Source organism: Gracilinanus agilis, chromosome 1, assembly GCF_016433145.1.
Source record: "Gracilinanus agilis isolate LMUSP501 chromosome 1, AgileGrace, whole genome shotgun sequence".
In the NCBI taxonomy this organism is placed as follows: domain Eukaryota; kingdom Metazoa; phylum Chordata; class Mammalia; order Didelphimorphia; family Didelphidae; genus Gracilinanus; species Gracilinanus agilis.
The window spans coordinates 651,702,362-651,719,201 of record NC_058130.1 but is presented as its reverse complement, the minus strand read 5'-3'; the positions used below and the strand labels follow the sequence as shown (position 1 = coordinate 651,719,201).

Here is a 16,840-nt window from a genome sequence, read left to right as displayed (position 1 = left end):
CCTGTATTCCCCTTTCTACCATTCTGCCCTTGCTATGACAGAAACAGAAGGGGGATAAACAAAACTGAGGACCATTTTATAGTTTTCTTTGTTTTATGGATTAGGATGGTCAAAAAGTCCACCGTCCAGTAACCGGATTTCTAGTAATGAGACTTACTGTACTTAGTTGGGTCAGTACTCAGGAGGTCAGTTTGTTACCAGGCACCTAGTTAAAGTCATTCCAGAATGATAGAACAAACTCCTCAAGAGCAGTAAGATTACTTCATTTTTTAGTCTATGTCCAGAATGTGGTTAAATAAATGCTTATTGTCTTTATGTGAGCCTACCATAGCAAGTTGGGAAGGTAAAGTTTATTCACCGTTTTAAACATGATGAAACTGAGACTAAGAAAACTTATCCACAAGTTATACCAAATCTCTATAACTACAAAGTCCAGCACCTTATGTACTGAAAAACTACAATAATTCAAATTACATTATGTATTTTAATCTGAAATTACTTGTTCAAGAGTAAACTTGAATATCCAGGAGAACAAACTGCCAGAAGTAAGTGTACTTTCCTCCTAGTATTATTATTTAAAAATAAATAAGAAAAGCAGCAAGAAATAGTATGCAGTTGTAAGGATGGGGGATGGGACAAAAAGAGCCAGAAGAAAGTCGTTGGTGATAGTTGGTAACAGTTAAGACCAGAGAGAATTCTGGGTAATTCTCCAGGAGAGGAAGGGAAGGGGAAGAACTTCCCACAGAGGACTGAGAGAGGGAGGAGGAGAACATCACAGCTCGAATCCAGTCCTGAGAGCTTCCTGAGGATCTTTCTTTGGACATTGAAACCCTGATTCCCTGGTCAAAGGCATCCCACCACTTCTCACCCAGCAAGACTTCAATCATCGAGTCAGCTAAGTTTTGGGACTCCATTTTGGGAGCAATTTCTTAGGCTCCTTCCCCCATTACCCAACCTTGCTGAGAGACCCTTTCTGGTCTAACTTACAATTATAGAAAAGGATAGAAACAGAAATAGAAGGAGAAGGGACAAGAGGCTAAGGAGTAGGAACCCTAAAGGTTCCCACCCGAGTGATGGACCCCATAGAAATAGAGAGGGCACCCTGAATCCCTCTGCCCTTCACCCCTTTCCCCAGTCCCTGAATTGTGATTAATAAAAGCCATTCATCAGTCAGATAGCATTCCAGAGTGCCTGAGAGACGAGGGGGAGGGGAATCACAGCTTAGTCTGGCTGCCTCCATCTTGAAGCCAGACCACCTGCTATGAAGATAACTGACCTCAGGGGAGGCTTGTGTGAACCCCTCCCTCATGCAGAATCAGATTGGGGTCCCCCATACCTCATCTTAAAGGGAACCCTTGCCCCCAAATCCTGTTGGACCATCCAGGTCACCCAGTTTCAGAGTGATACTCCCTCAAAGTCTTGGGAGTGTATATTCAGCGGGAAGGGCGAGCTAGAAGAGAGTCTCACATCATAGACTCTCTTTCCCCCTCTCTCATAACATTCACTACTGGCTCTGTTTTTTTTCTTATACAGTAGACCCATAGTCTGTTCAAAAAAAGTCTTCTTTCTGAAGTATGTACAATGAGATAGGTAATGGATAGTATGCAAAAACTTTAGATAATAGAATAATTAGTTTTCTTAAGAGGTACAAAACCTTAATGAAGAAAATTAATTCCTAAAAATTAGAACTGGTCAAATAGAAGCTAATGATTCCATGAGACATCAACAAATAATAAAACAAAATAAAAACTCTGAAAAAAAAACAGAAGAACATATTAAATATTTTATATAAAAACAACAGATCCAAAAAATAGATTGAAGAGAGATAATCAACAGACTACTTGAACAGTCAGGAAAAACAAGGAAACTAGATATCACATTTCAAGAATTTATAAAGGCTGCCCAGATATCTCAGAAAGAAACAGAATAAAACTTGAAAGAATTCAGTTCATCTCCCAAAAGAAGCCCCAAAATGAAAACTCTAAGAATAGTATAGCCAAAACCCAGAATTCCCAGGTCAAGGAAAAAATACTGCAAACAGGCCTAAAGAAAGAATTCAAATACTAAGGAACCACAATCAGGGTCATACAAGATTTGGAAATCAACCAGTCAACCAACATTTATTAAGCACCTGCTAGGCACTGTGCTAAGTGCTGAGATTTAAAAAAAAAAAAAAAAAAAAGAGGCCAAAGACAGTCCCTACATTCAAGGAGCTTACAATCTAACTAGAGAGGCAACATACAAATAAAAACAAAGCAAAGTATATTCAGAATAAATAAGAAATAACAGAGGGAAGGCATTAGAATTATGATTAGGGAAGTCTTCTGGTAAAAAATGGATTTCTAGTTGGGACTTAAAGGAATTGAGGTGAGTCAGTGAGGACATAACATTGGAGAAAAAGCATTTCGGGCATGGGAGTTAGCCAGAGAAAATGCCCAGAATCAAAAGATGAACTATCTGGTTCACAAAACAGCCAATTCTGCTAGACTGAAGGGTGTGTGACAGGGAGAAAGGTATAAGATAGAAAAGGCAGGAAAAGGGTAGGTTATGAAGGGCTTTGCATGCTAAATAGAATAATTTTATATTTTCTCCTGGAAGCAAAAAGGAAGCCACTAGAGTCCTTATTGGGGGAAAAGGACACAAATAACCCTTAGAATTTTATTATCATGAGGGATCTAAAGGGAATCTAACACATGATTAGTATATGTGAGGGTATCATGCATATCTGAGAGAACTATACTCTTTCTATTACCATTCAATATTCTTCAGTCGTCTATCATATCTAACATTTCAAAATGTCTATCTTATTAACTTTTTTCCTTTTTAATTTTATGATTGGATTTCTTACCATCAAAATGAACCCACACAAATCATTTACATGTTTATATAGCACCAACCAAGTCCAGCAGAAAGAGAAGAGACCTGTCAACATAAACAAAGAAACTATACAAACACAATTACAAAATACTTCACACAAATTAAGGCAGGTCTAAATAACTTAAGATTTATTGTGTATGGGTAGGGACAATTAGTTGGCTCAGTGGATAAAGCACCAGACCTGGAGACAGGAGGTCCTGGGTTCAAATTTGACCTCAGATACTTCCTGTGTGATTCTGTGAGATTCTGCTGGGCAAGTCACTTAACCCCAATTGCCTAGCCCTTACCATCTTGGAAACTATACTTAGTATCAATTTTAAGACAGGTTAGGGTTTTAAAAAATTGGTATGGGTCACAAAGCCAAAATAAAAATAACAATACTATCTAAAATAATTATTAAATGCCATGTTAATCAATATTCCAAAGATTTACTTTATGGAGCTAGAAAAAATAACAAAATTAATCTGGAGGAATAAAAAGACAAGAACACCAAGGAAATCAATGAGGAAAAATGGGGAGTCTACCAATATTCTTGATTTTGTTGTGAGGAAGATTAGATTAGTTATTGATTAAGTATTAAGGTGTATCTAGCAGGAAAGAGCTGGAGCTGGGAATTCCAAGATGGAATGAAGGAGCAGGAAGAAGTGACTTGTGCTCTGAGAGGGAGACTCCATTAGGGGTTAGCACAAACTGTGGTTAGCCCTGGGAGATCTCAGAGTAAAAGGACACCCTGCATCCTGATTTTCCCTGGGATCCTGTGTGGTGATGGCATCTAGCAAAGAGACAAAATCTTCAGTGCTGTGCCAAGGGAAGAGGAGAAGTTTGAGATCTGATGGACAGTGTCTCAAGCACACCCTCCCTATTTGGTACCTGAGACCACCTTGGCTCTTGGCATCCAGAGATCATCGGTGTATTGCAGTGAGAACCCCAAAGCCACATCAGCCCTTAGCTGTGCTCAAGCCTGGCAGGTCCAGGTCTGAGGCAGTCACCCAGAGACTCCATTACGAATCCTTGGGCCCTGTCTGTTTAGGTCACTAAATTAGTGTAGAAATAAGTCCTCCCCTTTCCCTGTGGGTTTTGTCCTTAGATTTTAAGGTTTTAGAGTAGACATCCCTTTCCCACCTTTTAGTTGTTCAGAATTAAAACCAGTTATATCCTGTTAACTTGACTGTTGGATTCAAAGCCTCTGGCCCAGGGTGACAGTTGATCAACTGTCCCTTTGTGAGTTAGGAGCAACTTGGCTGTTCTGGTCTCCATGTCCAGGTCTAGTCTCTCATAAACCCCAGTGTGTGTACCCATAATCACCTAGTTTTATTATAATATCCCTCGTGTCTCTACTACCCTTACTTATCTATTTTTCTACAATTTCAAATGATACTATAAAGATTTATTAGAAATCTGGCTTCTGATCATAATATTCCACTGAAAATGCACCCTCCTGTTACTAATACTTTTTTACTTGCTAAGTCCAATGGATTTTCCTCAATTCTCCTTTTCTCTCACCTCCTGTAGCTTATGACACTGCTGATCACTCTCTTCTTGATGTTCACTTCCCTCTAGGTTTTAGGGACACCGCTCTCTTCTGGTTTTCCTCCTGTCTGCCCAATCTTTCTTTGTCTCTTTTTGTTGAATCTTTATCTAGATCAGTGGTTCCCAAACTTTTTTGGCCTACCGCCCCCTTTCCAGAAAAAATATTACTTAGCCCCCTGGAAATTAATTTTTTAAAATTTTAATAGCAATTAATAGGAAAGATAAATGCATCTTGTGGCCATCACCGCTTCCTGGATCGCTGCAGCACCCATGAGGGGGCGGTAGCGCCCACTTTGGGAATCACTGATCTAGACCATGCTCTCTAATTATAGTTGTGGTTCTAAGTTCTTTTTTAGGCCCTCTTCTCTTCTCTCTCTATACTGCTTCACTAAGTGTTCTCATTTACTTTTATGGATTTATTTTAACATCTCTATGCTGATAATTCTCCAAATATAACTTTTCTGCCACAAATTCTCTACTGACCTCCAAACTCACATCTCCAACTTCAAGACATCAATTTCAAGGCAAATCTCAAACTGGATATCCAATAGACATCTTAAACTCATATGTCCAAAACATAATTCATTATTTTTCCCCTAAATTTGAGAAGTTCCTCCCTAGCACACTCTTCAATTCACTTTGACACTAGTCTACTGGCTGCTCCACTAACAAGACACTCCATCTCTCTGATCAAGCATTTTCTCTAAGCTGTACCACCCCATGTCTGGAACACTTCCATGTCTGGAACACTTCCTCTTCTGTTCCAACTTCCAACCTCCTTGGCTTCCTTTAAGTTCTAATTAATATCTCACCTTCTCTTGTAATCCTTCATCAACTTCTCTTAATTTCAGTGTCTTCTCTCAGTTAATTATTTCCTATGAATATAGCTTCCTTTGTATATATTTGTTTGCATATTGTCTCCCCCACTGAATTGCCAGTTTCTTGAGGACTTTTATTTCTTTCTGTATTCTCAGCACTATACTATAAAGCTTTATTAATAATCTGGATTCCAACCATATCATTTCCCTGAAAATGCACTCTCCAGTTACAAATAATCTCTTACTTGCCAAATCCAATAGGCTTTCCTCAATTCTTCTTCTCCTGTATCCTACATAACAAAAACTTTTGGGAAAACTGGAAAGTAATCCAGTAGAAACTAGGAATAGACGAACATCTCACACCATATACAAAGATTAGCTCAAAATGGCTGTATAATGTAGACATAAAAGGTAAACAAATTATTAAATTGATGGAACAGAGAGGAAAATACCTATCAGATCAATAACTAGAGAAAGAGAATTAATGGCCATAAGAGATAAAGAAGGTTCACAGGAAGTAAAATGATAATTCTGATTAACATTTTAAAAGGTTTTTTTTTGTACTAACAAAACAAATGCAGTTAAAATTAGGATAAATTAGGATAAAATTAGGATAAAAAGAAATTAGAGGGGTGATATTTGAAGCAAATTGTTCTGATAAAGTTACAAGGGCCACTACACTACCCAAATGATAGTCAAATAGGCAATTTTTAGAGGAAGAAATCAAAACTATATGAACTGATACAAAGTGAAATGAGAAGAACCAGAATAATCTACATAGTAAGGGCAATATCTTAAAAATAATCAAGTTTTGAAAGACTTAATAATTCTCAGCAATACAATGACCCACTACAATTCTAAAAGATGATGAATGGATATATGAAAAAGAGAACTGATGGACTCAAGAGTACAAATTGAAGCATATTTTTTTTCTCTCCTTCCATTCTTGGGAGGAGGGAAAACAGCATGACTAATGCAGAAATTTGTTTTGCATGATTATATATACTTGAAGTAGTTTTTGCTTCTCTTGTCTTCTCATTGAGTAGAAAGATGGGAGGAAAGAATCTGGAACCACACAAAAGTTTATGCTTTAAAAAAATAAAAATACATTAATACCTTAGAGTCATTATTTTAATGGAATTGCTTGTTCAAAGAAAGCTAGTAGAAGGCAGCTGCAGAAGAGGAATTGAAATTTTCTAAGGGGGAACAGAGCTACATGCTGGAGCTAGGGCACTTCGAAAAGATAGAAAGCCAATTAAGAGCACTAGGTGCTTGGGTAGGAAGGATTACAGTGGGCCAGGGAAGTGCTCATGATTTTTGATCATGGTATAAAAGAGACCATAACAAAATCCAAGTAATATCACATTTCAGAAAAAAAGTTATATTAGGAGGTTCAAATATCCAGTCCACTATATACCACCTGTGTAGCTCAAGGCAACTTATTTCTCCTCTTTGGACTTTAGTTTCCTCATCTGCAAAATGTGGGGATTAGACTTCATGAACAGTAAGGTATCTTCTACCTCTAAATTATGATCCTGTGACTTCTATAAGATCATTCTGATAATACCTACAAAAGAAAAGTACACATCACACATAGATCTGATATCTATAAATTAAAAAAAAAAATGTTTTTCCTCACTTCAAATCCACTGTTCTTTCAATTATGCCTTCCACTGCTTCTTCTCTGTTAGTATATATTCAAGAAATATCTGAAGAATTGGTAATATAATAAAAGTATCATATAGTCTGTGAATACTACAACACAAACCATATTATCAAGAAATTCAGGTTTATGTTAACCATTCACACTTCTTTGATATAGTGTTTAAAGGTCAGAAATTTTATTTTCTTTAAAATACTACTCTGGCAGCAATGCAATGATCCGGGACAATTCTGAGGCATTCATGAGAAAGAACACTATCCATATCCAGAGAGAGAACGGTGGGAGTAGAAATGCAGAAGAAAAACATATGATTGATCCCATGGTTCGATGGGGATATGATTAGAGATGTTGACTTTAAATGATCACTCTATTGCAAATAGTAATAACATGGAAATAGGTTTTGAACAAAGATACATGTAAAACCCATTGGAACTGCTTGTTGGCTCTGGGAGGAAGGGGGACGGGGGAAGAACATGAATCATGTAATCATGGAAAAATATTCTTAATTAATAAATTAATTTAAATTAAATACTATTCTGATAAGAACTTTATGTTCCAAAACTTTTTAGTACCAACTCTAAATTTAGGGCTAGGAAAAGAGGGAGAAAATTCTGTCATCATTCCTTGATCAACAAGATATATACAAACAGGTGCTCAGCAAATAGTTAACATTCGTACAATGTTTTGAATTAAACTGAAACAAAATTTTGTTTTACTGTAAAGTACACGAAATTGTGTTAAATAATCAAAAGAATTAAAAAACCTTCCATAGATACTTTGGTATTTGTGGAAAGTTAGCATTTAGGGATAGGGTTATTTTATGTCTCCCCTAATTGTGCCTCACACAAATAAGTACACTAGTGAGGATCATACAACTGTTAAGAACAAATCAAGTAGTTATTTACTAAGCATTGCCCTCTTCTGGAATACTATTTATATAATTTCTGTGAAAAATCCAACATTTAAAGAAAACTGAAAGCTATCAAAAGCATATGCTTCCTTAACCAAGTCCTATATAATGATTAAAGAAAAAAAGAACTGTTTTCTTTTCCAAGTGATAGCCCTAATACAATAAGTACCACATGTCACTCAGACATGTGAACACACCAGACACAAACTATCCAACTATTAAATCTCATTCAAATTAACACATCTCTTTAAACTCCTGCTCAGTTTTACTGAAACTTTTGAAATGCTATTAGAAAATATGAGAAGTCAGTTATTTTTGACTTTAGCAACTTCAGTTACTTTCAGAAATTTCTGAAAGGTTTATTGTAGTAAATCACCTAGAAAATCATTAACACTTCTGCTTTTAAGAAAACAATAGGAAAAAAATTGTTTTACTGTCAAATATACAGAATTGTGCTAAATAATCAAAAGAATTGAAAAAACTTTCCATAGATGCTTTGATATTTGTGGAAAGTTAGCATTTAGGGATAGGGTTATTTTCTATCTCCCCTAATTGTGCCTCATTGTAAGTACATTATAAGTACACCAGTCAGGATCATAAAACTGTAAGAACAAATTAAGTAGTCATTTACTAAGTATTACCCTCTTCTGGAATACTTCTCATGTAATTTCTATGAAAAATCCACTAAAGGAATTTCAAAGCAACAAAAATTTGGCATTAGAGGTTGAGGATTTAAATTTATCTTTTCCTGGGCAACCACCTGCAGAAATCCATGCAGGTACATAAAAACTGGAATTAAGTAATCAATATCACTATTAAGAGTACTTTTTACCTGCATTTATAAAACCATAATACAGTTAAAAGATGCATTAAGTAAAATCTATTTTTAGCATAAAACAAATTAGACACTATGTTCTGTTTCCAACATTGTGGATTTGTAGTCTTCATGCTAATTTTAGAAATTATATGATCAAACACAATACAACCATTCCTATTTTTGAAGCACTCATAGACACACCTTATGTCAAAAAATAACTTAGTTAATACAGCTTCTTGGAGAAAAGGGAGTAAAATATTCTAAAATTAAATAAACTACCTAACAAAGAAAGATGATAGACTAAGCAGAATGAGAAATGCATTTTTGGACATGGCCAACGTGAGAATTTGTCTTGTCTGACTTTGCTTATTTGATACAAAAGTTATGTATTTCTCTTTCTTTAACTTTATCTTTATTTCTTTCCAGGGCATTGTGAGAAGGGGGGGGGGGGGGGNGAGAAAGAACACTATCCATATCCAGAGAGAGAACGGTGGGAGTAGAAATGCAGAAGAAAAACATATGATTGATCCCATGGTTCGATGGGGATATGATTAGAGATGTTGACTTTAAATGATCACTCTATTGCAAATAGTAATAACATGGAAATAGGTTTTGAACAAAGATACATGTAAAACCCATTGGAACTGCTTGTTGGCTCTGGGAGGAAGGGGGACGGGGGAAGAACATGAATCATGTAATCATGGAAAAATATTCTTAATTAATAAATTAATTTAAATTAAATACTATTCTGATAAGAACTTTATGTTCCAAAACTTTTTAGTACCAACTCTAAATTTAGGGCTAGGAAAAGAGGGAGAAAATTCTGTCATCATTCCTTGATCAACAAGATATATACAAACAGGTGCTCAGCAAATAGTTAACATTCGTACAATGTTTTGAATTAAACTGAAACAAAATTTTGTTTTACTGTAAAGTACACGAAATTGTGTTAAATAATCAAAAGAATTAAAAAACCTTCCATAGATACTTTGGTATTTGTGGAAAGTTAGCATTTAGGGATAGGGTTATTTTATGTCTCCCCTAATTGTGCCTCACACAAATAAGTACACTAGTGAGGATCATACAACTGTTAAGAACAAATCAAGTAGTTATTTACTAAGCATTGCCCTCTTCTGGAATACTATTTATATAATTTCTGTGAAAAATCCAACATTTAAAGAAAACTGAAAGCTATCAAAAGCATATGCTTCCTTAACCAAGTCCTATATAATGATTAAAGAAAAAAAGAACTGTTTTCTTTTCCAAGTGATAGCCCTAATACAATAAGTACCACATGTCACTCAGACATGTGAACACACCAGACACAAACTATCCAACTATTAAATCTCATTCAAATTAACACATCTCTTTAAACTCCTGCTCAGTTTTACTGAAACTTTTGAAATGCTATTAGAAAATATGAGAAGTCAGTTATTTTTGACTTTAGCAACTTCAGTTACTTTCAGAAATTTCTGAAAGGTTTATTGTAGTAAATCACCTAGAAAATCATTAACACTTCTGCTTTTAAGAAAACAATAGGAAAAAAATTGTTTTACTGTCAAATATACAGAATTGTGCTAAATAATCAAAAGAATTGAAAAAACTTTCCATAGATGCTTTGATATTTGTGGAAAGTTAGCATTTAGGGATAGGGTTATTTTCTATCTCCCCTAATTGTGCCTCATTGTAAGTACATTATAAGTACACCAGTCAGGATCATAAAACTGTAAGAACAAATTAAGTAGTCATTTACTAAGTATTACCCTCTTCTGGAATACTTCTCATGTAATTTCTATGAAAAATCCACTAAAGGAATTTCAAAGCAACAAAAATTTGGCATTAGAGGTTGAGGATTTAAATTTATCTTTTCCTGGGCAACCACCTGCAGAAATCCATGCAGGTACATAAAAACTGGAATTAAGTAATCAATATCACTATTAAGAGTACTTTTTACCTGCATTTATAAAACCATAATACAGTTAAAAGATGCATTAAGTAAAATCTATTTTTAGCATAAAACAAATTAGACACTATGTTCTGTTTCCAACATTGTGGATTTGTAGTCTTCATGCTAATTTTAGAAATTATATGATCAAACACAATACAACCATTCCTATTTTTGAAGCACTCATAGACACACCTTATGTCAAAAAATAACTTAGTTAATACAGCTTCTTGGAGAAAAGGGAGTAAAATATTCTAAAATTAAATAAACTACCTAACAAAGAAAGATGATAGACTAAGCAGAATGAGAAATGCATTTTTGGACATGGCCAACGTGAGAATTTGTCTTGTCTGACTTTGCTTATTTGATACAAAAGTTATGTATTTCTCTTTCTTTAACTTTATCTTTATTTCTTTCCAGGGCATTGTGAGAAGGGGGGGGGGGGGGGGACACCATGATAACTGAAGAAAAGCTTAAAAAAAAAAAGGAACCAAATAAGCTACCACAAAGTCCAAAAACTTATGGAATTACCAAGTCTATTAATCTCCCGGAAGCAGAATCAGAAGACCTGTGTTCCAGTTCAGGCCACGTTTCTTATCATGACTCACACTGAAGTCAAGCCATTAAATATATGCCACCCCGGGGAATTTGGACTAGATGGCAAGATTAAAGTTCTTTAATCAAAAGTCAGAGTATTTTGAGCTTTTCCGAAATGATTATTTGCAAGCATAATCCAAACACCTAGTAACACCTTTACTCCCAGGAGCCCATTTGCTTTAACCCTTAAGATCCAACAACCCACCTGAAAATGGAGGGGGAGCGTGAAAGAGCCTGGGGGGAGGGGGGCTACCGTGGCCACTTTACCAGCAAGAAAACTCGACAAAGTGACATTTCAAGTCCACACATGTCAATCAATCAATGCCCATGCACAAGAGGGGAAATGACTGGTTAGGGGATTAAGAGGACACACAACTGGAAACAGCAGGCAGGGGTTAGGCCAAGTGACTGAGGGAACAGAGAACGATAAGTCCTGGGACACCGGGTGTTGTTGGGAAAAGCAGTCTCATATTTTTAAGAAGTGTTTTGTTATGGGGGAGGCTGAAAGCAAAGTGGGATGTCCTCAAAAGAAATATCTCCACCACCACCCCATCCCCAGGACTGCGTAAAGGAGCGAGGATCCCAGCAGTTCCTCCGCCGCGAACCTAGTCGCAAGCACCCTCACCCCGGGATAGGGGGATGGGGGGGGGGGTCAGCCTGACCCGGAACCAGTCCCCAAGCTAGCGATGGTAAAGGGGATGGGAGACGGAAAAGAATACAGGATTGGGAAGGATAGAGAAAGGGGGAAGCTGGGGTGGAGACGTGCGGGGATGGTGGGAAATGAGAGGTAGGGGGAAACCCACAGGATTAGAATGAAGGGGAACACCCCATCCCCCCACCCCCAAGTCGCGGGCGCGCGGTTCGCAAACTCACCTGCCCCTCCCCCTCCCCGCCCGCCAGCCCGGTGGAGGTTCCGAGCTGCCGCGGCCCGCGCGCGCACGCAGGCACGCGCGCGTGCGCCCTTTCTCGGCCTTACTCAGCGGCTCATTCAAAGCCACGCGCGCGCTCACCGCCGCCGTCGTCTCCGCCGAATCGCTTCCATGGCCCTCCGCCTCCTCCAGGGAAACCCTCCTCCCGCCCCCTTCTCTGCCCCTTGGCCCCTCCCCACGTTTTCTTCGTAGAATCCCTAGTCTCTAGCAGCTGCCTAGTCTTCCTCACTTCCTCGCCCCGCCCCTTGGCATCCTTGGACCAATTGGCGCTGGATTTCTGGTCACGCGGCTAAACCACAAGCCAATGAGAACTAGGGTTCTGGGCAGCGGGGCGGGGCGTTTGCCTGTTCTGTCGCGTGTTGCTTTTGTGACCATTGCGCGAGTTGCCAACCTCTTCCTTCTCCTGAGGTAGTGCTGTGTTGCAGATACCTTGTCCTTGGGTCGGGCCCCTTTCCTGTACAGTGTGTTCCCTCACATCCTGAAAGCCTTCCTAGCAGTGTCACAGACAGTGGAGGAAGCCTCTGTGCACCCGAACGACGAGGAGCCAAACTAAGATGAGGGCAGTTAAGATCCGTCTGACTCCTGTTCAGCGTGGGCCAAAGACTTTCCGGTTTAAGTATTCCCTGATACTTTCTCAGTGCCAAACCCAACCAGAACTTGTAAGACTTGCAGCCTTAACTATTTCCTTGGGTTTCTATCTGGACACTAATCACTCCGGCTACCGCAGCCCCGTCCCGCAATAGCAGACGCTTCAAGATCCTTCCCTCACTCTCACTGCTTATTCCGTTATGCTTGTGGCCCATTTTGGTTCATTGATCTCTAAAAGTATGAGGCCCTTTTCTCACTACCTTCTCAATCATTAGCAAGTTATAGGCTGAATTTAAAAGACTGACTGCCACTCTTCCATATCACTGGGTGGCGCATTGAGAATTTCCTCTGAAGTTCCTAATAGGACTAATTGGTGACCACAGTTGATTAAATACTACAGTACTTAGTTGACTAAATACTGTACATTGCTCCTCACCAGTGAGCAGCCCTTGATTACTCTGGGACTTGAACTGCATTACTCTGGGAATATAGCACTTAAACCTCACTCTTCCTACCATTGCATGCCTCTGCATTACATTCTGAACTGAATCATATATTAACTAAAAATTCCTTGAGAAGTCCCAGCAATTTCCAACTAACCTTTGTTGGCTCACAGCATCCATATACCAGCTAGGTCATAGTGAACGAAGTGCTAGATTTGGAATTCGATGCACCTGAGTTTAAATTATGCTTTATTAGCTGGGTTACCTTGGATAAGATATCTAACTTCTTTCAGCTTCGTTTTCCTCATCTATAAAATAGGGAGTAATAATACCTCTACTTTCTAGGGTTGTCTGGATTAAATGACATACAAGATAGCTGGAATTGCTGAATATCTTAAGTACCTTCAACTAATCTTTTAATGGCATGTTCTCAAGTTTCTCATTATTCTTAGGGAGTACCCTAGGTTAATGTCCTTCCAAAAATGTGACATACACACTGGAACAGGGCTCCAGATGAAGTCTGAACAGGCCAGAGTATTATAGCAATGACTAATTCCTGTGTTTGAAGATTAGCCTTATTGTTGTGATTTGTACTCTTGATTTATATTTACCAAGTCTTAGTCCACTGAACCCTTAGATCTTTTTTCATATAAACTGTTGTCTGGCTGTTTGTCTCTTTTCTTGTGAAACTGATTTTTTTTTTTAATTTTAAGTATAGATATTTAAATTTAGATCCAGCCCATTATTTTAGCCATTCAGGTTCTCTTTTTATACTGTCCTTACACCTATTAACTATCCTTCCTAACTTTGTGGCATCTGAAAATCTTAAATGTATGTCTTCTTCCCAGTCGCTGATAAAAAAAAAATATTAAAACCTGAAAGACCCATCCCTGAGGCATTTCATTTGACTTCCCCTCAAGTAAATATTAACCCAAAAAATAGAAAACTACCTCTTTACACAGTTCGTAATATCATAATGTTTTACTGAAATTAAAAAAAATAAAAATAATGTACTAGCAACCCTGTTTCAAAAACCATATAGTATTCCCTTTCTAAGAACATCATAAAAGGTCATTAATGAGTATAATTTCATCTTTACTGTGTTGCTGATACCCACAGCTGACATTTTTCTCTTTGAAGATTTGCTGCCACTTCATCAGACACCTTTCTGCAAGTGTTCTCTAGTTTTCAACACCGTAATTATCTGTTGCTATCCATATCCAGGGAGGTGGTTTAATGGGGAAAGAAAAGCTTATGTTGTTCAACTCTTGATTATAGCTTGCCATATTACTCTAAAAGTTCCAGACCAGAGATTCCTTCTCCTAAAAAAAAAAAAAAAAAAAAAAACTTTTACTAACTTCTCTAATAGTCAGATCTCTTCCAAAGATGCATTTTGTGTCCTTTCTGCAGAATAGACACTTATTTATTCCCTTTTGCCACTTATATGAAAGACATTTTCACAAAATTATCCATCAGAGAAAAGCTTCTTCCAATCCTAAAATTTCTACCCCTTCATCTGGATTGAGCATCCCTCAAAATATCACTATTACTCAGTTGTCTCCTCAGCCATAGAATATGACTTTTCAAACCACTTTGGTTTGTTCATTCAAAGTCATTATACCTAAGTAGGTATTTCAAAAAGAGATGATCTGGATTATTTTATATAATAATAGGCTATATAGGAGAAGCCTAGTAAACCGATATTTTAAAATATGGGAAATATGCTTCAACTTCCTAACAACAGACACACTTTGGGAACACAAGCTGTTTAACAAAAATGGCAGCTGCCTTTATTTAAGCAGGTCTTCAACATGAAAGCCTTTCTCTTACTCTTTTTTTTTCTTTTAAAGCAAACTCAAAATTTAAAAATAATTGTACCAACTTATTTTGTGAAATATCACAACATAAAAAAACAAAATTTAAGTCCCAAATATACCACACTGCACTTCTGGCCTAAACCTATTATTTGACTACACACTTAATCTCCAAACTTAGCATTCCTACAGAATTCTGAATTCTAGTTTGGTGATTGTTCACCCTGAACCCTTTCTTTATCTAAGAACAGTTATTAACTCAATACTCCTGTTTCCAGAAAGGATAAATTAATCAATTGTTCTGTGATTCCATTTATCATCTTTGAGACTTCTCAGACTAAAATAGTCCTCCCTTTGGCCCAGTTTCCCTTGTCTTCTATTTGAATGTAAATACATTTAGAATAAGGACTGTTTTGCCAGTGCTTCTATCACCAGGACTTTGTATCCCTAGAGATAAACACAGTGCCTGGCATAAATGCTTATTTATTTGACTTAGCTCTGTTATGGACCATTGTAGAGGAGCATACACATGCTTCTTAAGCCAAATCTGGCGGGGATGCCATCACTATTCACATTCCTTCTTTTTACTACACACACACACACACACACACACACACACACACACACACTTTTAGCTATACACACACATACACACAGTATAAAGAAATTCTTTCTTATTCTATATTTAATTTGCATATACATGTTTACATGTGTTTCCCCCATTAGATTGTAAGGTCCTTGAGGGCAAGTAATGTCTTTTGCCTCTTTTTGTATCCTAAGTACTTAGCACAGTGCAGAGCAATAGTAGGTGTTTTATACATGTTTGTTGATTGGTATGCTTTGATGTTCCTTATCTTGCACATGGAATACGACACATTCATGATAAATGTCTATTATGTGTGCATATATATATATATGCTCTTATATACATATACACACAGTTATGAGCACATATATAATTTAAAACATAAATTACTAATATATGGTGGTAAATAATATATTACATGTTGTTAAAAGGGAAAATGGGAGATACTGTATGATAAATGTAATAAGTGACCAGGGTTTCACTAACCTAATCTGGCAGGATATCTCCGTTTGTGACAGCGAAGATGGAGGCTTCTCAGTCTCTGGCCAGTATAAACAGGTGGAAGGAACTACAGCTATCTCTAACAGATGCAGGGAAACCCTTTTAGGAGATGGAATAGACTTTTGGCTAGGACTTGGCTCAACCTAACCCTCCAAGGGTTCCTTCTTCTGCCACAGATAGCTAACCTGGGAAAGAGATCAAAATGGATGACTAGGAAATTTTGCTATACCCAATCTGGGTATAATCTGAATCCAGAATAGCCTTCACTTATCAAATCTTCTTTAACAACAAATCTAACTGCTATTAATCTTTTATGTTGGTTTAATTAAAAAATGCATGATGATTACATTGGATCAGGAAAGAGGGTAGTAGGAATCCCTGATTATCACCGAAATGAAAGACAACGTCTTTTGCCCTCAGCCATAACCAAGGCAAGCTTGGAAATCCTCTCTATCTAGATGTTCCCTCTTTTATTAGCTAACTTTAGACCTTAAAGTAGATTGCCAGTTCGATTGATACCAAACAGGTATAGATTTCAGGGATCAGGAACAAATGCAGGATCACAGTAGATCTCAATCAGGAAACACTTTCTCAGGATTTGGATGATTTCCGTCCAGGAGAAGGGATTCAGAGCTATCTCTTCTCAGAATTCAAGAGCAACTCCCCAAAAGATCCAATAGTCCCTTCCCAGGCACCATTGGCCCGGGAACTCTTCTTCCACCAACATTTCATCCTCTTCTTCCTGCTTTCTCTGTTCCTGCACATTTCTATGCATTATTTTGCAAAATCCCTCTCTTCAATGTATAATAAATTATATCTCAT

At 37.4% G+C, this 16,840-nt stretch overlaps 1 protein-coding gene across 1 annotated transcript in view; it reads right to left on the bottom strand.

The window, feature by feature from the left end:
* Positions 1 to 12,118, bottom strand: part of EBAG9 (estrogen receptor binding site associated antigen 9) — a 38,520-nt gene extending 26,402 nt beyond the window's left edge. The window contains exon 1 of the mRNA XM_044658262.1: positions 12,031 to 12,118. The gene's annotated coding sequence lies outside the window, so the exon portion shown is untranslated. The remainder of the gene's footprint in view (positions 1 to 12,030) is intronic.
* Positions 12,119 to 16,840: the final 4,722 nt, after the last annotated feature.